Here is a 26,373-nt window from a genome sequence, read left to right as displayed (position 1 = left end):
GTCAGATATGCATTCACATTAAAGAGAGTGAGTCCCAGGTGGCTTGCAACTTGCTGTAGTTCGGGGAATTTGATTTTAACACGATGCCAACTCTTAAGTTCATTAGTTGCAACGCATTATAGTAAATGTGTGAGGATCAGTAAGTATTCTGTTGAAACGCTTCCCAATGGAATAATTCTGCCATATGCCTGGATTATTTAGAAAATTCTCAGAATGAGAACCAGAATCATTAGTAAGAATCTAACAATACACCAACACAAATAATTTGTTACATGAATGAATATTTCAGTCTGTACTGGAGGGCACACTTTTTTGAAATGTACTAGCAGACTGTCTTTTGCAGGCAAGACCCAAACTGCCCTCACAGTCTTTAACTCTCCCAGTGACCTGAACGTTGACAAGTACGTACTGGTGGAAATAAAGCTGTGAAGATAGTTTGAGAGTTGTGCCACTGCCCATGAAAACCAAGGTTCCAGCTTCAATTCCCAATCCAGCACACAGTTATGACAGGAAGAGTAATTTATTACTTAGGTAAACACAGGGTCCCGCAAAATGGCGCTTTACTGCAAGTCCACAAATTCACAAACACCATATGACAGAAACATCAGCTAAGGCAGAATTAATTATACTGCTTTCAGAGATGAACAGTTAGCACTGCAGTCTTTGTGTGCACAAAGACAGGGGTTTGAATCCTGGTGCCTCGTCAGATCAGAGAGAGGGAGGCCTGGAAGGGAGTCCACGCAGTCTCGTGAGACCAAATGAGGAGCTGCTCAAAGAAACAGCAGCACAATCACAAGTCATCTGTTGGAGCAATGGGCAGCATGCTGATCACACACCCTACGATCATAGGTCACTTCTTGTACTGCCTTACAGGCAACAGTTGGCCAGCCGGAACAGGTCCGAGGCATAATCTGTGAGTGGTGTTTATGCTTTTTTTTTGTTTTTGTACCAGCAGCTATGGCCATCCCTGAAGCATGCAGAAATTCTGGACTGTCTGATATGGTGGTGAATGTCAAGTAGAGTTATGCAGTGGTACTGATGATAAATATGAGCCCAAATAAAATACAGGACAAGCTAGTGTGTGTGTGTGTGTGTGTGTGTGTGTGTGTGAACAAACACACTCATTTCTCTTCAAAAATGAAATGCCTAAAATGAATAAATGGCATATCCTATTTCACTGTCTTTACAAATTGTACTACACAGAATCTGATTTTATACAGCATGACCATATAAACCTGAACTACTTCAAAGAGTCATAAGATCTGAACCAATAACTGGACACATTTGCAATTTTGCGAGATGATAATTGACACACACACACACACACACACACACACACACACACACGCACTTATACATGCTACACATACAAAGTACTCGCAGCAAATTTTGGCAGTGCCCTCCACCAACATCAATGCACAACTGCACTAATTTCACCACATTCCAAAATATTCTATGAAGTGTATCCCCATCAATGTTGCTTGTTTCATGTGCAATGACCTCAATGAGTGCCACAGTTACCTGTGGTCTGTTCTTGTATACTTGGTTTCTAAGATACCCCAAAAAGAAAAAAAATCCATGGGACTGGGGCAGGAGGGGGATTAAGTTAGGTCATGTGAACAAGAGGGGTAGAAATTTTTTGAGGTTATTTGACCACTAAAGAAACTGGTTACAAGATGCATGAAGCTTCAGGCATGTGACACATTGTGACGTACCTTTTGCATTTCTTGCTTTTTTTTTTTTTTTTTCAAAGGCAAAGAGAAAAGGTGAATCGGTAACCCAGTATAGAGCCTGCACCTACCGTCATGTATTTTTTATTTTCAAATGTTAAAAAAAACATAAGATGTTTTTCTTGTTCTTTGGTAAAAGGAAGGACTCGCTCTCTGTTAATGAACGAAAGTAAACACACGTTATTTTAGAGTGAAATCTATAGTACCCATTTTGGTTGTGAGAATAAGAAAAAGTCTGTATTTTTCATGTGTGTAGAAGAAATAATACAGTGGTATTTCACCAGTGAAAAACTGAGTTATTGTTCCCAGTAGTACCGTAATACATAAAAATCCAAGAAGCCCACCAGTGTACTTCAGAGTTATTATGGAGATCCGATTACAAAAGGAATGATGGACATGGTCAAGATTTTGTAGGTGGATATGGCAATCGGATGTAGTATTATTAATTGGTAAGCATAAATCGGCAACAAGAGAAAGGCTATTTCATTTATGTAAAGTTAATATGAAAAGATTCTTTACCCATTTACAAGCATAGCTCAGCTTATTGTGCTTGTCCGACACGCCGAAAAATTAATCTCATTATTTCCATATATCAAACACTTATTATGATTATATATAAAAACAAAGATGAGGTGACTTACCGAACGAAAGCGCTGGCAGGTCAATAGACACACAAACAAACACAAACATACACACAAAATTCAAGCTTTCGCAACAAACTGTTGCCTCATCAGGAAAGAGGGAAGGAGAGGGAAAGACGAAAGGAATTGGGTTTTAAGGGAGAGGGTAAGGAGTCATTCCAATTCCGGGAGCAGAAAGACTTACCTTAGGGGGAAAAAAGGACAGGTATACACTCGCACACACACACACACACACACATATCCATCCACACATACAGACACAAGCAGACATATTTAAGGACGAAGAGTTTGGGCAGAGATGTCAGTCGAGGCGGAATTGTAGAGGCAAAAACGTTGTTGAAAGACAGGTGATGTATGAGTGGCGGCAACTTGAAATTAGCGGAGATTGAGGCCTGGCGGACAACGAGAAGAGAGGATATACTGAAGGGCAAGTTCCCATCTCCGGAGTTCGGATAGGTTGGTGTTGGTGGGAAGTATCCAGATAACCCGGACGGTGTAACACTGTGCCAAGATGTGCTGGCTGTGCACCAAGGCATGTTTAGCCACAGGGTGATCCTCATTACCAACAAACACTGTCTGCCTGTGTATGATTTTTTTAAATTATATTATAATATTGCTCCATCTTGTTAGAAACAACCTTCCATAAGTTCGACATCATCCAGCTGCTCCACAAATGTATTGAAGAAGTGTGTAAAAACTGCAGTGCATACAGTTGTATCAAAGAAAATGGAGCTGACAATCGTGGAAGCTGACACCTCACACCACACTTCAGCCTTTTTGTCATGCAGTGGTGTTTCGTGGATGATATGGGGGTTACACCAGCACAGTTTCTGCTGTTTTGTCAGTTGGTGTAACCTGACAGATCAAACCATGCCTCATCCACCAACCAACTTACAGAGAGAATGTCTGGACATTGAATAAATACCCCTAAAACAATCAACAGTCATGATTTCTTTCCTTGTGGTTTGTTTCTTGCACTGCTTTCATCATGTGCAGTTGCAATGCCGATTGCTTCACAGCTCTGCGACATGTGTCATGTGAAATGCCTGTCTCAATCGGCGCACTGATTTTGTCGGAGAGTTTACCAGGTGCCTTTGAACACTATCAATAACCTCTGCACTCAATGATGTCTATGTTTACCACTGTCTCTGTTTAGTACACCATAAGTCTCCAACTTTCTTCCAATCAATAAAATTGTTGCCTTCTCTCGAGAATGCCTGTTGTGTTATAGCCAGTGAATTTGTCTTTGAATAGATTTTCACAATAAAATCCCGCTCTCGAAGTGTGTACTGAATGTTTCTGCCAGCTAAAGATTACAAACAAATCACTGATTTGCTCATTACTGTCAGGCGGCCCAAACAACACACTTGCAGACCTCACAAACCACAAGCGATGAGGCTACAAACGAACTAACATGGGCCAAGCAAGTGCGGCATTAAACCGGACAAAGGACATTGTGTGCAGAAACAACAATCAATTTGCCAACAAAGGGCAATATTTCTGATTCTCTCAGAGCTACTGAGATCGTTAAAACAATATTTCCATTTCTATGACCTTTTGGGAGGAAATTATAATCCACTGAAATAATTCACGTTTATATGGATCAACCTGTATTTCTACTGTTTGCTTTTGTTCAATGTTTATGAATCACATGTACAGGGAATTTGACATTTTGTTGTTTGGCTTTTACAATATATTAATGCTGCTGTCGTAGCTCAATCATTGTCTGGCATGGAACACGGCAGCTTTAAGAGCAATGAAGCTACATGTTAGATGCGTCCAATACTGCAACATACTGCCTGTTTGCAGCTAGGGTGTCCATTTAATTATCCTTTCATTTCTAGCAAAGCTGCATGGTCATCAACGGTAACTGTTTGTTCGGCAACAGATACTACCGTCATATATAGTTAAAATATGGCTTCCTGGCCATTGACCTTCTTGTGAAAACACACATCTCTACATTCTTCACTAAATACTGTTTCTTGAAACTTTGTAAGTAGGTTTTGATGAGACTTGTGCATGCCAATTCTGGTTTTCCAATACTCACTCTGCTGTGAGTCAAACACTTGTTACTACTACTACTACTACTACTACTAATAATAATAATAATAATAATAATAATGATAATAGCAATACTCTTTATTTGTCAATAATAACTTTACAGTCTTGGACATCATCATTTTCTGTACATTTAGAACAATGATATCATGCAACTCATATAATAAATGTATATAACAAGTTGTGCATTACATACTACTATATAAACATTTACTGCCATTGATATACTGCAGTACCTGTACAAAAAAAGTAGAATTGTTGATCATGGAGCTCAGAAATCTGAGTAACTATAACCATCTGGTGGTGATTGGCAGTAAAATAAGATCAATAGTTTTTATTCTACTTAATAAGAGAATCTGATCGCTTTTACAAAACTTCAAAATGCTTTTTTAATGAAATCGTCTTTGCTTGTGCTTCTATTGGCTCCAACAGACATGAATTTTTTCTTGTCCCTGCCTATGATTGACCCTATGTGATCATTTGATTTCTGTCTCTAAAAATCATTACACACAGGTAATCAAATTGTGATTCATTGATGTTGTAGTTATACAATACTAGTTTCTACGTTTTGTAAGCTGTACAATTTTACATTTCTGAACACTTAAAACAAGTTTAAAATTTTTGCACCACTCTGAAATCTTACAAAGATCTAACTGAAAATTTGTGCAGCTCTTCTCAAAGAGTGTTTAATTACAGGTAAGGCATCATCAGCACAAAGGCTGAGTTTAAAATTAATTTTATAAATGTATGACAATAAAAGTGAACCATCCAGAAGGGGAGGAGGAAACAAAATTATTCATCACAGGGTGAGAGGGTTTGTGGTGTTATCTCAGTGATTACAAAACCAAGTCAAATTCACAAAAAAGTTTGAAGTAGGAGCCACTTATCAGTCAGACACTACATCGACGACAGATCTGGGGTCACCTAGACACGAGAGCATCTCAACATTACACAGGCAGTTCATAAGAGAACGAATTCATATTCAGTTCATACACACACATGCCATGTCTAGCCGAGCATTGGTCCATTCAGAAACAGCACAAGAATACTGCTGCACGAGATGTAACACATAATGATGCAGGATGTGATGTATCATTCTGTTGTCAAAATTTCCTCTATTACCAGATGCAAGTTGAAGTCACATCCTGTGGCTTCCCATACTGCCGTGCTTCTCTAAATATTGGAAGAATGGGACCTTTCCCCAGGTAACCATCTTACTTTCCTGGAAATGGTCATCTGGGTCGGTACGGAACCACGATTCATCGCTGAATAAAACGTGATGTCTGTCACTTGCGGTCCATACTTCCCGGTCAAGGCGCCACTCCATATGCAGCCGTTTGTGTTGTGGTGTTAAATGCATCCTGTGCATGTAACGGTAAATACCTAAGCTAACTGCTGCTAGTCTTTGACCAATGATGCAGATTGGCATACCATACTGCAAGGAATCCATTACTTGTTCTCAGATGGCAGGCACAGATGTGAAGGGGTTATAATGTGTTCAGTACGCAAAACAGCAGTCCTTCCTTTTGCTGGTCACACTCGGCCGGTTGCAATCTTTACAACGAGTATGCCTGACCTCACATTCCCATGCAGCCAACACCAGGCCACTGTCACATCTGAAAGCCCCACAAATCTGCATATAGCACAATTCAGCCAGCTGGCTAAATGGATATCCACAATGGGAGAACTTACAAATTCTGTCAGGTACTGATAACAATGTCTCTCACAAGTAGATGGTACCTCCATGTCCTTTACAGTAATCACAAATGCACCTTATGCTGCTCACACCCATTATATACCATACCGGGCATGGCAACACTAAATGTGAAAAATACTAATGCACTCTGGTCGCCATTTTACATTTCACTGGGAATTGCAACTCCAAACATTTACATACACAGCAACAGTGTTTAAGTGTATGAAGTTACACAGTGACAATATTGACTATATGAAAAAAAGCAAATTAGTTTCAAACTACAGTGTGCACACACTTTATTCAACATGTAAACATCACTACAGATATTTAGATTTAGGTTATGACACATTCAATATGCCTGCCATCATTGGTGATGATGTGGTGCAGACGAATAGCGAAATTCTGCATGACCCGCTGACGTGTCAGAACATCGATGCTGTCGGTGACCTTCTGAATGGCTTTTTTCAGAACAGCAATGGTTCTGAGGTTATTGCTGTACATTTTGTCTTTAAGATAGTCACCCAAAAAGGAGTCACACGGTTCAGATACGGAAAATACGGTGGCCAATTGAGGTCCGTGGTAGTGGCCTCTGGATATCCCAGAGCTAGTCCCCAAAGTGCTCCACCAGGACATCAAACACTCTCCTGCTTCGATGGGGTTGAGTTCTGTCTTGCGTGAACCACATCTTGTCAAAATCAGGGTCACCTGGATAATGGGGACGAAATAATCTTCCAAAACCTTCACGTACTGTTTGGTAGTCACTGTGCCATCAACAAATATTGTACCAGTTATTCCGTGACTGGACGTTGCACACCACAGAGTCAACTGCTGAGGGTGAAGAGACTTCGCAATCGCAAAACGCAGGTTCTCAGTCCGCCAAATGCGCCAATTTTGCTTACTGACAAACCCATCCAAATGAAAGTGGGCTTTGTTTCTAAACCAAACCATGCATGCACATACTAATTCCCATCATGCCCTGTGGCCAACTGTGCAGTTTGAACGTCCCAACACAAACTGTTCAGCAGTTGTAACAATTTTATCTCATACAGTCACCATGTGCCTACTGGGAGCTTCTGGTATACTTTGAAAAACTGCTAAATAGCAAAAAAACCAAACCATAAGGCATTGTGGAGAAGAAAGCATATTAGCAAAAAGTTGGAAGTAACCAACCCAAACTTAAAAAATATGGTACATAATACAATTCTCAAAATTTAGCAAACAAAAAGAAATATGAGAAAATAGAAATGCACCCATCCGCGAAAAAGTAATGGAGACAAAACAGATACAAATCATTGGAGAGGGTCTTACAAAACTATTTCGGGGGAATATTGGGTAGGATTCATGAAAGAAATGTCAGATGTGGAACAAATTATAAATATCAAATCAGCAATCCAACACTATGCACTGCCAAAATAGAAATATCTCACTTTTGCATATGATTCAATCAATGATCACCCCTCTTTTCACACTCTATAAACTCAATGCCAATGACAAATTGATAAAATTTAAACAAACAATCTGTAACGAACTCTACATGTAGAGTGAAATTTCTTGGTTGTAATTTGGAACAACACAATAATTCCAATTCCAACAAAGGCACATGCTGACAGGTGTGAATGGTAGCACACTATCATTTTAATAAAGTATGGTTGCAAAATGCTGACAAATTATTTACAGAAGAATGGAAAACTGGTAGAATCCGACTTCTGGGAATAGCAATTTGGGGTTCAAAGACATACAGAACACATGAGGAAATACTGATCCAATGATGAATATTTAAAAGACAGTTTGCAGAAAAGCAAACCAACATTTATAGAAATTGTAGAGCCAGAGAAAGCTTTTGACAATGTTGGCTGGAATACAGTGTTTTAAATACTGTAGGTAACAGGGATTAAATACAGAGAATAAAAGATTATTTACAACTTGTACAGGAATCAGACTTTAGTTATAACAGTCAAAGTACATGAGGGAAGTGATTGCGAAGGGACTTTAAAGAGCAGTTGAACAGAATGGATAGTATCTTAAAAATGATTATAAAAGGAGCATCAACAACAGCAAAATAAGCGTAATGGATTGTAGTCGATGCTGATGCCAAGGGAAAGTTATTAGGAAATGTGACACTAAAAATAGAGGATGAGTTTTTCCTATTTAGAGAGCAAAATAACTGATGATGGCCAAAGTAGAGAGGATATAAAATAGAAACTAGCAATAGCACAGAAACGTTTTTGAAAAAGATGGATTTGTTAATATCTATTATAAATTTAAGTCATAGAAAGTCTTTCGTAAAAGTATCTGTCTGGATTGTAGCACTGCATGGAAGAGAAATGTGGACAACAATGCTACTACTGACTATTTGCAAAACTGTTTGTTGACAGTATCCTGATACATCACTGAATAAACTGCAAAATTATATTATTGTAGGATGTATCATTGTACTAGATATGATGTCATAAACATTGAGATGAGCGAAAAACTTGCTTTTGCTCAAAATTAAGCGCAAATTACTCAAGACTATATTCATCCAGTGTTTCATAATGAGAGCACTTAGCAACTTGCAACAAACTAAGCATAATTTCAAACCTCCTTCTCTAAATTTATTCTCGCTTACATGCTTAACATCAAGTATTTAACACATTAACCAATTTATCAATTAATCAGATGTTTGAAGCTGTTTTACACATGAGCGTTCGATCCTTTAAAGAATCAGAGGTTTACTGGTACAAAAAGAATGGAGGAAAATAGATTAACTAAATAAATATTTCAATACATCAACAAGAGAAAGAAAAGAAGTAATTGGATCAATGGAACTCAAATACATTCAGAAGAATGAACGTTTCTGACGAAGATATCCAAAATAGAGAGAACTTTAAACACAACATCATAAAGAATCTCCACTGAGAAACAGAGGTTTGTTACTGTGTTTTTGTTGTTGTTGTTGTTGTTTTTTGGGGTATTCAATATTTAGGTTATTAACAATCACAAATATTTTCCTTGGACAAGTGAACTTAAAAAGAATTTAATACATTCCTCCTTATCCACTCATTCAACAAACACTAGCAGACAATTTTCAATGACAGATCCAATAATAAGAAAAAGGCCTTAACATTGTGGCTGGCTGAACATTAATAAAAATGGAAAAAACCAACCTCTCTTACAATTGTCATACTCACTCACTAAGACACACAATCTCGATGTTAAAAATTCTAAATTACTGAAAAGCTAAAACACTTTTTAAAAAATGAAATACTGAAATGAATGTGTAGTTGTCAAGTGGCTATACAAGGGTATAAAATGACTTAGTTTCTAGCTGGTGTGATGGATAGCAGCTTGATAGCTTAGATGAAGAAAAATGCAAGTTAATGCGGATGAGTAGGAAAAAGAATCCTATAAATTCAAACACAGCATTAGTAGTGTGCTGCCTGGCACAGTCACATAAATTAAATATCTACGCATAATGTTGTAAAGTGATATTAAATGGAATGAAAATGTCAAGTTTGTAGTAGGGAAGGTGACTATTAGAATTCATTTTATTGGGAAAATTTTGGAAAAGTGTAGCTCATCTATAAGCAAGACAACACACAGAATGCTAGTGCAACCCATTATTGAGCACTCCTCGAGTGTTTGGGATTCCACTAGGTCAGAACAGAGGAAGACGTCAAAAGTATATCAGAGGCTGCTAGATTTGTTAACGGTAGGTTCAATCAGCACGCAAGTCTCACGGAGGTGCTGCTTAAACTCAAATGGGAATTCCTAGAGAGAAGGTGATGTTATTTTCGGGAAACACTACTGAGAAAATTTAGACAGGCGATATTTGCTCCTGACTGCACAGCAATGGGAATTACTAGTGGCAGTTGCTTCATTCTGTATGTATCGAACCAGGGATAATCCTCAGAGTAAGGATGCAACAGGCAAATCCTGGGAAGTATGACTGTAACCAAGATACCATAAAAGCAAGGAAAAGAGTGAGAGGGAGTAAGGTGGGTGAGTTGTCATCCACAGAATGCAGTTGAAGGTACGGGTCGAGACACACATCTTCTGCGTCACAGACACTACCTCACCCTCTGTTATCCCGAAAAAATGGGCAGCACAGACAAGATGATAAAATTATAGGAAAGACAAAATATTAAAAATGGAAAATATAAAAGAGTAATGAGAATTAAAGGTGGGAAGGGAAGGAGTCAGGCCAGGCCAACGAGCAAGAGCCAGTGTGTGTTACCAGTCCACAGCAAGTGGGAGGTCCCCCTCCAACCCCCCAGGCGGTCAATGAGGTCAAAGCACCTCGCCTCACAGAGATGAGTAGAAACCACCTTTGCAAGAGCAACATAAAATCAGGTCAGCCACTTTGGCATCATCTGCTAGCACCAGAGGTAGTGTGTCAGGAATGTTGAGATATACTGCAAAGTAGCCAAATCTAGACAGTCCAGCAGGATGAGTGCTAACATCAGGGGGCACCACACGGGCAGTAAGGTGAGTCCTCACGTCTGAGAATGTGACCATAGGCCAGTCGAGTGTGGCCAATGTGTAGCCAAGGAAGGACAGTGGATTCCCTGCAAGAAACACAAAGGGAAGACTACTGTATGGTCGTGGTCTCCTTTATTGCCCTCAGTTTGTTTGGGGAGTCTAGGGCAGTCCATGGCTGGTGGTGTCTGCTTTACATTTATCAATGGAAATGGTTGGGTAATATTCCATACAATGTTTCGATTGGGAGGTAAATTTGATGAGAATGTTTATCGGTTGTTGTCGGTTCATCTGGTGGAAGCTGTTATAGTGACACATTGCTGCTTACATACCGGCAGGTGGTTCCCGAGACATGTGAGTGCCTCTTGCTACCTGAAGTGTGATGTTCAAATGGCAACTCTGCTAACGAAATCAGCCCACTGACCTGCAATTACTGGCAACAGAGACTGCAATCCTCCTGGTGGTTTAAGTTTGACCGGCACTTTGCTACCTCCCCACCCTCCATGATTTTTCACTTACAGATGAAGGTCTCCAGGTGTAGGATTGGCTTTTTGAAAGCGTCTATACGGTGATGTAGGTTAGGGTCGCAGATATCACAACCTGCACCCATTTGGAGCAATGGGTCTTCATTTGTGCGTAATAGACAAAAAATAAATTTATGTAGTGCTCTAGAGCCTTAAAATTGTAAGTGAATATTTGGAGTGGTGGTGTAGCATAGTGGTTCCAATGTATTACAGATGCGTTGAAGGTTGTGTATTTGAATCCCATTAGGTGTTTTACAAATTTTATTTTTAGATCTACATTAGTGACATTAATCATTATTTTCAGTCAGTTTATCGGTTGAAATGTAATTTTTTATTTCTAATCCTTAGCTACACCATTTTAATCATCCTATTAACTTTTTATTTGCTCTCATTTTTTCTTCCTATCGCTCTTTTTTCATTTGGAATCTTTGTGCATGTGCTCTCCTTTTCTTCTGTTTTATCATTTTATACTTTCGTCTATTATTCATCACTGCTCTGTACCTCATTTGCTTGAATTTCATTTTATTTATTGATTAATCCTTCATCTGTGTTATTTTGTCCATAGTTCAAGAATAATTTGTGTTTTAAATGTTTGTTTGACAATTATCATAAAAAAATGTACATCTTGTAATGGGAAATACACTATTGTCACAATTTTACAACCAATATAAAAGATGATTTCTCCAATTGGTTTTTTAATCAACAGACAGGCATTTTCAAACATTTAAATATTGTGATGGATAAATAAAAATAATTAAAGTCACAAGCACAAAGATTTCAAATGGAGAAAAGACGAAGAAAAAAATGGGAGCAAATAAAAAGTTAATACAATTATTAAAATGATGTAGCAAAGGATTACAAATAACAAGCATTACATTTAAACCAATTAAATAAATAGGAATAATAATCAGTCAGTTCAATAACTATTTAAAAATAACAGTTTAAAAGCACCTAACATGATTTGAACTCACAACCTTCAATATCTTAACCACAACGCAACACACACCACTGCAGATATCACTTATAATTTTTAAGGTCCTAGAGCATCATGCAAAATTCTTTTTTATATCTATTACTCATAACTGAAGGCCCACTGCAGTGTGTGATACTTGGGACCCTACCTACACAACTGTACAGACAGTTTCCAAAAGTCGATCCCACCTCTGGGGACTTGTCCTTGTTAGTGGTAAGTGGCTGGCTTTGTGAAATATTGATCATGCTCTGCAATGTGTGTGTAGACAGGAAATCCCATTTCACCCATATAGAACAGTCCATAATCGCAAGTAAATTCTTATACTCCTGCCACTTGAAGCTTGTCCACGAGGTCTCTAACAGAACCCAGGAAGTTTTCTATTTTGTTGTTGCTGAAGTAAGTGTGCACAATTCCACGTCGTCATAGAATCTTGCCCACTGTATCATTAACGTTTAAGAAATGTCATAGTTTCATCCAGAGCTGATGATAAATCCTTTATTATGACCAGTTCTAGTCCTCAGACCCTTATTGGATATGATAAGACATTTACAACAACTTACATGGACTTATAAAACCTATGGTGTCAATTGATATAAAATTCATCATTTGTCTCTGTTGTCATACAGCAAAATATATTACATTGCCAATAATAAAATGTACCAAATACTGGGAAATCAAACACATTTTGTTCATACATATTATAAACACCACACCATTATTCTGTGTGTCTGTATGTGTAGGCAATTTGATATGCTGTTCACTAATATGTAGACTGATCCCTCATAATTGTCAGGACAAGGTTTGTACGAAGGAAATGTTTGGAAAACCCACTACAAAAGTCAGAAATGTGGATGATATTTTTGTATGAAAATCTCATAGAAAGACAGCTCCACTTTCACATGTTTTTTATAAAAATAATAATAATAATAATAATAATAATATGATGTTCAGTTTGATGGTTCTGGTTACACGTTTTCGTAATGGCAAACAATTCCACACTGAATATTGGTATTTTGTGAAAAACAAAACAATTGAAAGTGATATTTTAGTGTGTTATTGGCAGTGGTGATATCCTTGGTGTGCTGCAAATATTCAATTGATTTCAGTATGCGGTTTATTTCTTTGGGAACAATGCCACCAGTGACACATGAAGTCAATGAGATCGAAAAAGAGCATAGACAGTGTTTGGAGGCAAATTGAATAACAATACTTGGCTACATACATTATGATTCCTACATACAATGGATGTAGCCAAGTATGACTTGCTCAGTTGGAGCTTATGCACAAAATACTTTGGAACGTCGACAAGTAGACAGCCAAAGTGATAATTTGAACTGAAGAATGAATTCCAATTTATTTCATTTAAATAAATTAATGATTTTACTGAACTTGTTTTCAAGTAACTGAGCAACAGAAATACAATGCACAGCCTAAACATGTTACACAATAATACACAATAAACGCTTTCTGTTAAACCAGCTGCAAGAAAGAACATGCTAAGCTGTGCTGTGAAAATGTGCAGTTTTGTTTTCCTTTTTGCAGTCATTTTTAACAGAAAACAGGAGAGTTGTGTCTATGGCTACCTTTATAATCCTAACTGTCCGTAGATTAAAACCACGTGGAATACTGTCAATAAAGTTACTATCCTCATGGACCCAGAGCTGGAAAGGTCTCTCTCATACTCCGTGTACTAATGATTAAAACTGATTTATCCATTCATTTTGACTTCTATTATCGATGTCGTAACAATATATAATGTCAGAGAAGGGAGGAGGAGATAGATAAGAAGTAGGGAGAAGGATGATATGGACAGAGAGATGGGGGAAGAGGGTATGGACATGGATAGAGGGGGTTTGGGATAAAAGAGTGGGAGGGGGTGGGGGTGATAGACAGAGATAGGAGGGAGGAGGAGTAGATGGACAAAAGATGAGGGAAGGGAGAAGTATACATATCCAATTCCCATACATATTTAGCAATTATGAAGCATTGCCAGGTTCACTAGAAATTTATAATTGTAGTAATGATGAGTGTGTAATACATGCATTGTTATTTGTTTCATGTTTAATGTGGGTTTGGTATGACATCTTGTGGTAATGGTGGGAGCTACAAACTGATCAGCTACAGGGGAGGCATTTAGTGGTGGGAAAATCAGTACAGTAAACAGCCACTCCAAGTCCAGAAGGCAGCAAAACTTGACCAGAATCTACACATACTATAAATTCAAGTCATCTGCCACATTTTTCTGTCTGCATGTGACGGCTAATCTCGGGAACTACAGTTGGGATTTTTATACAGTTTTCACTGATAGATGGAGTGATTCACAAGGAAGTGTGTATATAATTTATCACCCACTATGGGAGACAAATCAACCGGCCAGTGCTAAGTGCTAACTGTGTGAAGCCAGAGCAGGTCACTAGTTATTGTCAATGTAAATGTATTTCACATCCCGATAACAAAACTTAATGGCACCTGACACCATGGGTTTTATACCGTCATTTAAGCTGCTTTAACCCTTTGACTGCTGCGGACGTGTTAACTCGTCATGCCTCGCCGTTCCCCTGGCATGCCTGACGTGTATACACGTGGCCTCGGCTCTTCCCTACAGTGCTAAGGACGTGTTTACACATCCCGCACCACTGCTAGGAATGAGTTTAGGCACGCTGAGTCACAGCTACCTGTGCGCTACGGACATGTATACATGCACAGCTGTCTTTCTGCCCTGCTCTTCTAGTAGCTTTTCAGTGGTCTGACTGTGTAGTTAGAGAGAGCATATATCTTTGTTGCTGTGTTCACTCTTTGCAGAATTCGACTTAGATTCCTGTATTTTCATCAGTTTTCTTGTTTCATACGAGAGAAGTCACGTTGCCCTGGTTGCACAGATAAAGAAATCCTGGATATGCTCACTAAGAGCGACACTGAGTGTGAATTATCTGACGTTGCTAACAGTGATGAGTCTTCAACAGAATCTCAAAGCTGTAGTCCTCAGCCCTTTACGTCAGAGAGGAGAGCAAGAATTACAGGCATCAGTTCCTCTGAATCGGAGGAATCAGAAAGTGACAGTGAAATGGTTCAGAAAAGAGTGTACTTAAGTGACACATTTGACTGGAAAGAAACTGATTTCCAGCCGTTAAACCATTACTTCGATGACTCGAGTTCAGGACACAAATGTCAATTAGGTACTGACCCAAGCATTCTTTCAATTTTTGTGATAATTATGTCTCAAGAACTGTTGCAATTTATTACAGATGAAACAAATCGTTTTTACATTTACACCAGAGAAAATACTACAGAATCTGTGAATTGTCGACTGTCAAAGTGGAAAGACACTGGATTTGAAGAACTGTATTGTTTTGTCGCTGTTGCCTTCTAATGGCGCATTATGTCCCGAGAACGTTTTTGTCTACTTCTCAGAATGTTACACTTCAGTGATAACTCCGTGCGTACTGGAGGCGACAGTCTATTTAAAATTAGGACGATTGTTGACAAAGTTCATAAGACGTTTCGTAATTCATTTCGTCCACATCACAAGCTTTGTATAGATGAAAGTCTCTTGCTGTTCAAAGGACGATTATCTTTTAAGCAATTTATTCCAACCAAGTGAAGTAGATTCGGAATAAAGACATTGTACTGTGTGACTGTCAGAGTGGGTATATTTTTGATTTTATTATATATACAGGCGCAACAATAGAAATTGGGTTCCACAATTTGGGAAAAAGTGGTGACGTAGCGGCAACTCTTATGGGACCATATGTTGATAACTGGTACTCCAGCCCCGACCGTTCCTCTGGCTTCACAACCGTGGAACAGCCGCACGTGGCACTGTTCGTAAGAACAGGCACAACATGCCAAAACTGCAGAAGAAATTAAAACGAGGAGACACTGACTTAAGGTCCACTGACAAGGTCCTTGCTATCAAGTGGTGCGATAAGAGAGAGGTGTACATGTTGACCACAAGTTACACAACACAAACGGTTGAAACAGAGAAGACTGACAGAAATACCGGCAAAAAAATGAAGGAACCACAATGTATTGTAGATTACAATTCGAGTGTGGGTGCAGTTGACTGTTGTCACATGTAACTGAGATCAGTGGGATCAGTGCATAAGACTGTGAAATGGTATAAGAAATATTTTTTTCATATTCTGGATTTGTGCATTCTACATGCTCATGCTCTCCACCGGTCAGTAACAGGGTGAAAAATGGCACTTGCAGAGTTTCCCCTTTCTCTTGTAAGGGAGATTGTAGAAAAATATGCTACAGAACAGAGAAAAGCTGGTAGGGGAAGGCGCTACGATGACGAGAATCCTCTGCGATTCACAGGGAGACATTTTCTGGCTGTTATCGTGAGTGAACATTCGCAGAAAAGTACACTAATGTGCAAATGCGTGGTTTGCACAAAACAGAAAGTGCACCAGGAAACTAGATACCAATGCAAAACTTCCAACTTTCCATTATGTGTTGCACCCTGCTTTGAGACTTATCATACAAAGAAGGATTACTAATCATTGGGAACTAAAATATGAGAAAATTTATTGATGCTTCTGAATGAATTACAAAAAAAAACAGGTAAAAAATAAAATAAAATAAAAAAAAATTAGATTTATATTTTTAACTTCGCCAGTGCCGGTCCAAAGACCAGATCGAAAAAAATAATGGGAAATGGATGCAACAGGTGTAAAATTATTCAAACGAAGCCTGACTTCATCATATGTAGCAGTTTACTAGCAAATAAACGGACTTGGTGATTGAGATGGCGCAGTATCTGCACTGTGGCAAATGTAATTACACCGAGTACATTGCGCCAGTTTAACAAAACCCATACATTAATCTGCAAACAATACATTTAAATTATTAACACGTAACATGGACAGTTATATTCTTTTATCCTTAGTAGTAAAAGTGTAGATCACACTCAGTCTACTTGTACAAAAGATGTTTTCCATAACTGATTTAAATGCCTTTGATCAACGAGAAACAACATGCCAAAGTAAAAACTCTTTTCTCAGTGTGATTTTTCTTGCTACTTTGCCTTTGTTGTTAGCCAGTATCAAAAATTAAACTCATTGTTCTGGGGAGAGTGGGGGCTTAAAATTTGTTGTTCAAATGAGAATGGCTTTGAAGCATTAATAAGAAACGGTATTTGAAAAAGAAGTAATGAATACACCTTGCTTTCATCATTTCATAAAAGTTAACATCTTTTCGACTAATTTGCAGATTATTGGAAAATAGTAGGGGAGTAAAAATTTTTATTCCTTATCATTGTGCAGTCAATCTATTGCACTCTAAATTCATTTTCATCATGGGTTCACACTACTAGATACGCTAACCCGAAATTTACATTGTTTTCAGGCCTGATTTTTGCAGCCAACTTTCATTCCAGTTGTACAGCTTGGTATGTTTTGTGGAGCATAGTTTTTTAGAAAAATCTGAACTAAAATACCGCATTTTTGACGTTTTTACAAAATCTTCAATTTTTTGCTTAACTCATTCAGTACTGAAAAGTGCTATGGAAATGAAACTTTATATTTAAGAACCTGGTGCTGTTAGGTTACTACATACCAAGTTTCATGTTCATCACAGCATTAGTTCAGGAGATGCAAGAAGCTAAACTTCGATTTTTTTTTTTTTTTCGGGCACCTATTTTTTTGGCCAATTAACCTACAATTTTCTGGATCAATATGGCTCGTAAAATTCTTTTCATTATTATTCTTAAGAGAACACATAAGGTTGCACAAGATTGCCAATTTTATTTCTTTACAAAAATTATTGCCCGAGATATTACAGCTCAAAGTTGCCAAAAATTCACGGTGACTCTGCACGAGTCGTGTTCAACCAAGAAATATTCAGCACAGGGTGGGTTGAGCAGCGTGGGCCAATCCGGTCCCAGCAGCGGCTCCAAGAGACAGGCATGCAGCACAGGTAGATGGATTATGTCGCAGGCTGCGGTGCCTCAGCACGCCAAGCAGGTGGCGTGCCTTCAGCAGTCAAAGCCTGGAAACTGGTCGTAATAAAGAAAGACTTATTATCCACTCTTGGCACTGAACAAAGGCTTATTTTATTCAATATTCATGACCTGTGGGGCACTTATAAGCTGTGGGCCACCACGTTCAAAAATATATTGTATCACCAGAGGGGGACCTCACGTGCACAACACTTATTCTGTAATAATACTGTGCCAATATACTGCACAAAGGAGTGAGATTGATACTGGCGCAATATTACTCCGCAATATTTATGCGCGATATGTGTCAGGTAGAACTCTGTCTTCATAGCAGACATGTGAGCACTTGACGACAAGGAACTTACACGTATTGCAATTGTGATCACTACATGCAGCAAGAAGAAAAATGAGAGGAAGTGGTGTTGGGTCAAAAAATAGCTTGGAAGATGTTTGACATACAATCATACTAACATGCTAGGTGAACTTTTAGCAGAACTGGCCGAGTACTACAATTAAAAGATGAAGGAGTGAGCTTTCAACAAATTGTTGAACCTTTTTACAACTTATGAACAGAGGAAAGATACAGTGTTGAGGGCAGCAACCAACACCCAGGAACACTACGTTACCTGACAACCAGAAACACTTTTGAAGACCTCCAATTTTCAACATTCACTGCACCAACTACTACCAGGTGTATTGTAATCAAAACCCTGAATCTACTTGCACCTACTTGAAAAAATACACCACAGTAAGTGACGTGCAAATAATAGAAAATTTATGAATCCCAGAGGACAGTACTACATGGCAAAAGTTTTTGTGGAAGCAGTCAAATAGCAATTCTTTTGCAGATATAATTATTACACTGGAATTTACAAACAATTTTTTAATGCCTACATTATGAGAAATGATAAAATTTGAAATAAATATACATCGCACAACACAAAACTCACCAGAGCATACTTCAACAAACGTATGGAATTACGAATTTTCAGGAGACAAATTTGTAAAATAGAGACTACCACCTCGTTGTACAATGTGCGGACTGGTTGAAGCACTTGATGGGCTTCAGAAATTAGGTCTTGGAGACGCGTGTTGAAGTTGATGTAGAACCATTTATCACCACAGAATCTCTTCGCAAGGTGCCCATTACCCCTTCAAATAAAATGTCATTTATAAATTTCTTTGCTAATGTTTGCTGCATTCTGTCCATTTTCTGTAGTTCACGGGCCCACATTATGCCAATGAGGTCCTTGTCAGACATCAGTTCCTGCAGTCGCTGACATGCATGTTCTAATAAATCCTCATTTGTTGCCTGTGCTGACTTCCTTCTTTTTGTTAAAGGTTTCTTCAATGGTATCTCAGTTTCTGAAATTTCTGAGTCCTGAAAGAATAACACTAATGTAATGGACCATTTGGTATATGTCACATTTACAGCTAACTTCAACTTCAGAACATATTATTCTATTATTTAATTGCTTTAAGGACTGACACAAGACCTATCAGTGAACTGCTAAAATGATATTACAGCAGGCTTCAATTGAAATCAATTTACCCCGTTAAATATCATTATTACCCAGCAACATTGCTAGAATAAGCACATCAAATGACTGCTGAAAAGTGCTAGTTCTAACTTTCCTTTTCAGATGCCTGTGACTCCCACCGAGTGGAAGTGTGTGGCACAACAGTTTTGTGACTGCTGAAATTTTCTTCAATGCCTTGGAGAAATTGATGGTCAACATGTACACATCGTGAAGAGACCTCATTCTGGGTCACATACGGCACATTCAGTATCAGGTTGCTGACAGCTGTAAATGCTAATTATGAATTGATCATGGTTGATATTAGGATAAATGGCCACATATCTCATGGCGACATGCTAGGATGCTCTGCCCTTGGAAAGCTGCTTGCTGAAAACCAGTTGAACACTCCAAAAGAAGAAGCAGTCCCCAGGCATACAACTAAACTGCCTTGTGTTTTTGTTGGCAATGATGCTTTTGCTATATCCGAGAATCTAATGAAGCTTTATTCTGGAGGAAATCTGAACAGTCAACGGTGAATATTCAACTATCATTGTAGCAGAGTATACCGCATTTCCGAGAAAAACCAACATTTGACACTTTGGCCTCAAAGTTTGGATTTTCTAAAAGTTTTCCTCAGCCAAAAACATCATGTAAATACATGGCATGAGGGTCAGTGGATCTGGAGCTTGAAAACATATGTGACACAGTTGCAGAGCCATGCAAAAACAAACGTGCTGAGTTGCTTGCCTCAGAAACCACAAGCACACATTACACAAACCAGGCAAAACACGTCAGAGGAGCTTATGGTGAATATTTCAATGGGCCAGGGGCTTTTTGTGGCAGCACAGACTCGTGAAACACATTAACAACAATAACAACAACTAATCACAAATTAAACATGTTAACTGCACAATTTACTGTGTACATACACATTTGTGTACAGAATAGGTATGGAGGTACTGCTGACATGTATGGTCCAAATGGCTCTGAGCACTATGGGGCTTAACATCTTAGGTCATCAGTCGCCTAGAACTTAGAACTACTTAAACCTAAGTAACCTAAGGACATCACACACATCCATGCCCGAGGCAGGATTCGAACCTGCGACCGTAGCAGTCCCGCGGTTCCGGACTGCAGTGCCTAGAACCGCACGACCACCGCGGCCAGCGCTGACATGTATTTCTGAAATAAATATTTCAAGGTTCTGAAATGAATAAATAAGCAGTTTCCGAGCTTGCTTTTTTTTTTTGTTATAAGTGCCAATCAAAAAGTTTCCATTTGAAGGTCCTACTGTCCAGAATCGGTATGCTAACGATGATGTGAGCACTGAGGCAATCATACCACCAATGCACCAAGCAGCAAACACCTGTTTGGTTGAACACCATGTCCTGCTGCGTGAAGAAGTCCGTGACAACCTGCAGCACATCACTGCCCGACAAGAATCGTTGATCCTTCAAGGGGTTTTTAAGAGATCGAAGGCATAATAATTGCACGGGGAAAGATCAGGACTATAGGGCTGGTGCTCGAGTGTCTTCCACTTGAGTTAGTAAAGCTTTTGCATTACGAAATTTGTGGCATGGGGGACATGTATTATTTTGAAGAAGCAGCAAGGATCTAGGTGCACCAGTCCACAACAGTGGTACTCGACAGACAAGCTGCCTCCCACACATTCCTCATTTTCCAATGGATGTCTACCAGTGTTTTTGTCCTTTGGTAGCCAAGAAAAGAATAATGGCTCATTGTCCCGTTTGGATGCATTTGGTAACAATGTCGCTGAAGTTCACATTTCTGCATTTACCGCAAGCATGTCGGAAAAATACAAATGCCATACTAATCCCTTGCCTAAATGTCTGTGCTTATATATTTACATCAGAGCCATGCCATGTTACATATATACTGCAGCAATTCTCTCAAATGGAAACTTTTTGTGTGCCTCTCACAATGGTGACTTTTTTAACTAACAGTATGCCTGAATGAAGTTTCACACATGCGCGGCTGTCTACCAATTCCTTAGGAAACTACTGCAGTGTTGGTTCAATTCAGTAGTCATTTGGAAGTCAGTGAGAAGATTGCAATTGTTGAGACAATTGTTGAACCCATGTGCTGTGATTTTGCTGGTAAAAGGATTTTCAGCTGCGGAAATCCATTCTGAGATATGCCTAGTGTACAGACCTGAAATAATGAGTGAGAAACAAGTTCGAAAATTGATCAAGTAAACTAAAATATTCAAAATGATTGACGATTGATCATTAATGGTCTGGCTATGAATTACAAAATGTTGCTCAAACCTCAATTTTTCAGGATTGCCACTGAACAGCTCGGGTATCACAAACTGTGACAGTTTCTGTAGCGCTGTGAACAAGATGGAGATTATTTGTTTTATCACATTGTTCCAGGCAATGAGAGGTGGATATTGTACACCAATGCAGAGGTGGAATTCAAGTTCACCCAAACCAAAAAAGTTTAAGCGATCTCTGTTCTTGAATCGAAAAATGATAGCTACCATTTTTTGGGATGAAAACTGTGCCCTTTTGATTGATTTCACTGATCATGGGTCAACAATTACAGCTGAAGTGTACTGTGAAATACTAACAAAACTGAGACATAGTATCCAAAATCACTGAGACATAGTATCCAAAATCAATGCCGCAGGAAACTGTCAGCTGGTATAATCCTCCTTCACAACAATGCATGCCCTCATACTGCTGCCAAAACCAAGAAGATTCAAGATTTATGTTGGAAACTTTTTGAACACCCTCCGTAGAGTCCTGGCCTTACACCAAGCAACTATTTCCCAATCATTCATCTGAAAAAGTGACTGAGTGGACAACTATTTCAAAACAGTAACGAACTCAAGACTGGCATTACCAACTGGTTCAATTTCCATGTGGCAGACTGCTACGCAGAGGGTTTAAAGAAGCTGGTGCAACATTGCAGAAAGTGTACAGATGTGAACAGCGATTATGTAGAAATGCAAATTAGTCATAAAGTAAAATATTACTATCAATAAAACCTTTTCTCATGAGCTTATTTTTTATGAATCATAAGTTTTTTTATGATTCATAAGCTTATTTTTATGACTCATAACCTTATTTTTTATGACACACAAGCTTATTTTTTATGACCAAATGGATCTAAGTTTTAGAATATGCCTCATAATTGAGCAAATATTAAATAGAATATGTAATCAAACTACTCACCTGAATGAATTTCAGCATATGACTCCTTTCATCTGTCTTTCCTGATGTATCCACGTTCATTTTCATCACTGGATCACCAGTCATCACTTTTGCAAAGCACACAGTCACAGTGGGAACTTGTGTGTATTGTGCAATATTGCCGTTGATGGTACAACATACTGAGCGAGAGTCATAATTTTTACATTCTCAAATGCTCAATATTATTGGACAGTGCTCAGTACTGCACAATAAATATTCAGCATTTGAGGGCCCCTTAATGCCATACACTTACGGCAGGTGGGCAATTTGTGTGACATTTCTTCCTGAGTGCTCTTGCTCTTATCCCTCATTACCACAGCTTTCTTTGGTGCACTCTTGTTACAACCATTTGCCCCAGTAGTGGTTTGTTTATTACAAAGTTCACCTTCCAGGCTGTCAAACTGAAGATTCGTTGTGCTCTCATTTTACCACCAAGTTCTCTTGTTATGAGTATGAGTAGTGACGAGACATGGTGCTCAGATTTCTGTGTGGGCTACTACTATGTTAGTTAAAATCTATGCCATAATGTTTTAAAGAGTAGTCCTGTTACCTCACAAATTTTGAAAATACTTGCTACACTCTTCCAAACATCACCTAACAATACATAAAATAAAGGAAAGGCAAACACTTACCTTTAGAAGACTGACGAGTGGTGCATACATATACGTAGCATAACGCAACATTATCAAACATTATCTAAAATAGACAGCAAGTCCATAGGCAGTTGTTGGCCTCCCTCTTGCCAGCAAATAAAATTCAATCAACATCATAATCGCTGAACACTGATGCCTCCTCTTGTGGGAGGAGAAATCAATGTATAAGGGGAGTGGGTACAATGTGGAGGCATGGTGATAATGCTTCAGTGCATCTCTTTGACAGGAGAAAGAAGTGCACCATGGCTGGATGGTTCACTTCACCAACCAAAATTATTTCTGCCGCTTCCAAAGATTTTTGCTTGTCCAGGAGCCTGTGGCTACTGGAAGCCCATGTCAAAGGTTACTAAAAAGTCGTACAGCCAATACATCAACACCTTACGAGAGGGTCGTCATAATATTTTATCACCTCAAAAAAATTAAGTTATATGACCTTCACTAATCTCTGTTCCCACCTACATCCACCTCCTTTCCTGCTTCCATTCCAGCCACACACACGCCAGCTATCTACCCCATCCTCCTTCCCCCGCAGAATGCCTGCTTAGACGTAGTCCTCTTCCCACCTTTGCTTCTCTCCTCATGAGACTCAGCCTCCCAACACTGCACCTAACAGCCCAGTATTGCTGTCTCCATTTCTGCATGCTCCCTCAGGCAGTGATAAAGCATCTCCCTTACCCCTAACCTGCTATCCCTTCAACTCCCTGTTCCACACCTCTTCTGTGCCTCCGCTACCCATCCCAGCCAAGATCACATGGTCACCTCAGTCGGGCCTCGGCATCCTGAGATGATGATGGTCATGGGTGAGAAATGCGGGTGTACAAATATTGTCTCTCTCTCTCTCTCTCTCTCTCTCTCTCTCTCTCTCTCTCTGTCTGTCTGTCTGTCTGTCTGTCTGTGTGTGTGTGTGTGTGTGTGTGTGTGTGTGTGTGTGTGTGTGTGTGTGTGTGTTGATTGGATGGTTAGTTGGTTGGTTTGGGAGACGAGCCAAACAGCAAGGTCATCGGTCCCATCAGATTAGGGAAGGATGTGGAAGGAAGTCAGTCGTGCTCTTTCAAAGCAACCATCCTGGCATTTGCCTAAAGCGATACAGGGAAATCACGGAAAACCTAAATCCGGATGGCTGGACGCAGGTTTGAACCATTGTCCTTCCAAAAGAGAGTCCAATGTGCTAACTACTGCACCAGCCAATGGATCATATTCTGGTGGAGAATGTCAGTTGCCACTGTGGGCAACAGCATATGTTACCTGTCCTCCAGGGACAGGAACTGTTTTCTTGACTGCAATAAAGTGGGCAGTTTTTGCTTAATCTGGCTAACAGGTGTAAAGGCCTGAGTGGGAGATTTTCAAATGCTAGTGTTTCCCACAGAATGAATGGTGTTTCCTAGCAGCCTCTGGGAACAATATTGAAAAGCAGGCAGCAGCACTTTATAGTAGTATTATAAGTGTTAGTTTCTTCTCTGCAGGTTGACTGGCCGAAATGTCTACACATGAAAAGAATTTTGCATAGCACATTTCTCTGGTTGCCATGACAAAATTTGCTTCTTTTGCCATAACAAAGCGGAGTTTACACTGTCTCTCCTCACTAACTTGTTTTGCAGAAACAATTGTAAGAGAATTCTGAAACAATGGTTTATTAAGTGAGGAAAAGTAAAGTCAGTAGCTGATGAAAAAGCCCATCCTCTGAACAAAAAGTGTAATGTCTTCACATATGTTGTTCCAAAACCCATAGCATTTCTCATTTAACCAGCTATCGATGGCCCTTAAAAATTACATTCTTTCACCAAAAAAGTCTGTAGTTATTGGAATAACACACCAGATAATGAAGTTTTACATAATAACGATATGACAAAATACTCTCCTCTTTTCATGCTATCATTTTCCAAAATCTCAATTCAATATTCAAAACCTTTTACGAAAGATGAGGAATACTGCTGGTATTTCACTCTGGCTTCATCGCTGGTGTTGCGCAAGAGCAAATGAGTGTGCTACACCAGACCAATTTTCTTGAGATTGGTAGCAGATAGATAGATAGATAGATAGAAAAATTCAATATGTTAGCTAAATTTCATACGCAACAACGTATCATGTAATATGCACCAAATGCAAAATCATAGTGACCTCCATATCATGTCATGCATTCTGTCATCACTGACTGGCCGAAAGGTGCAAAACACTTTTCGGCCTCCTCTTTCAAACAAACGAATGATCTAACCCAGCACTTTGGATGAAAAATGGTCACTGCACATCGGCCACCATATCCAACATGAGCTATAGCTGGTGGTGTCATCTAACAGATGCAGAGGACTTGGCAAGTTGTTAGTAGAGAACAAACTCTATTTTGCTTCAATGTAAATTTGAACACCGTAGTTCTTGTGTATGGCCTTATCCTCTCTGACTTTAGACTGTGAAACTGTATGGTTTACAGGGGAGTTAGTAGAAACCGACTGGTGATGGTACACAGCGTCACAGTGTGGTTTACTGTCATATCCAGTGGTCGGACTCAGGAATCTCGAGAGAGGATTGCTCCAGGGCACTGAGTAGCAGCAGTAGTAGTAGTAGTAGTAGTAGTAGTATTATTATATAGGACGCAACTGTTTTAATCTTTTCTCATGGATCAAAGTGATGCTGGTAACTGTGGTTTCAGTTGCCTGAGACTACAATCATGTTTGTGAGTTGCTTTTGCGTGAGTGTGTTTGTGCGCATGTGTGTGTCTATTGTTGACAAAGGACATTGGCCGAAAGCTTTAAGTGTGAAAATCTTTTTGTTGTGCCTATCTGTGATTCAGCATCTCCGTTATATGGTGAGTAGCAACTTTCCTTCTCTAATATTGTTACATTCCATCCTGGATTTTCCATTGTTTGATTTTTAACTCCGATTTAGATTGAGAGCATATGTGGAGCAGCAAATAGGGGATATCCAGGCCTGCAAAAAATGATTTGGAGGAATGAGTGTGTTACATCA

At 39.1% G+C, this 26,373-nt stretch overlaps 1 protein-coding gene across 1 annotated transcript in view; it reads right to left on the bottom strand.

Moving 5' to 3' along the window:
• The window catches only part of LOC126424629 (uncharacterized), a 117,073-nt gene that overhangs the window by 81,281 nt on the left and 9,419 nt on the right, over positions 1–26,373 (bottom strand). The window lies entirely within an intron of this gene.

The sequence above is a fragment of the Schistocerca serialis genome, chromosome 10, assembly GCF_023864345.2.
Source record: "Schistocerca serialis cubense isolate TAMUIC-IGC-003099 chromosome 10, iqSchSeri2.2, whole genome shotgun sequence".
Classification (NCBI taxonomy): domain Eukaryota; kingdom Metazoa; phylum Arthropoda; class Insecta; order Orthoptera; family Acrididae; genus Schistocerca; species Schistocerca serialis.
Note: the sequence above shows the minus strand (reverse complement) of the source record. Positions and strands in the feature narration are given on the sequence as shown.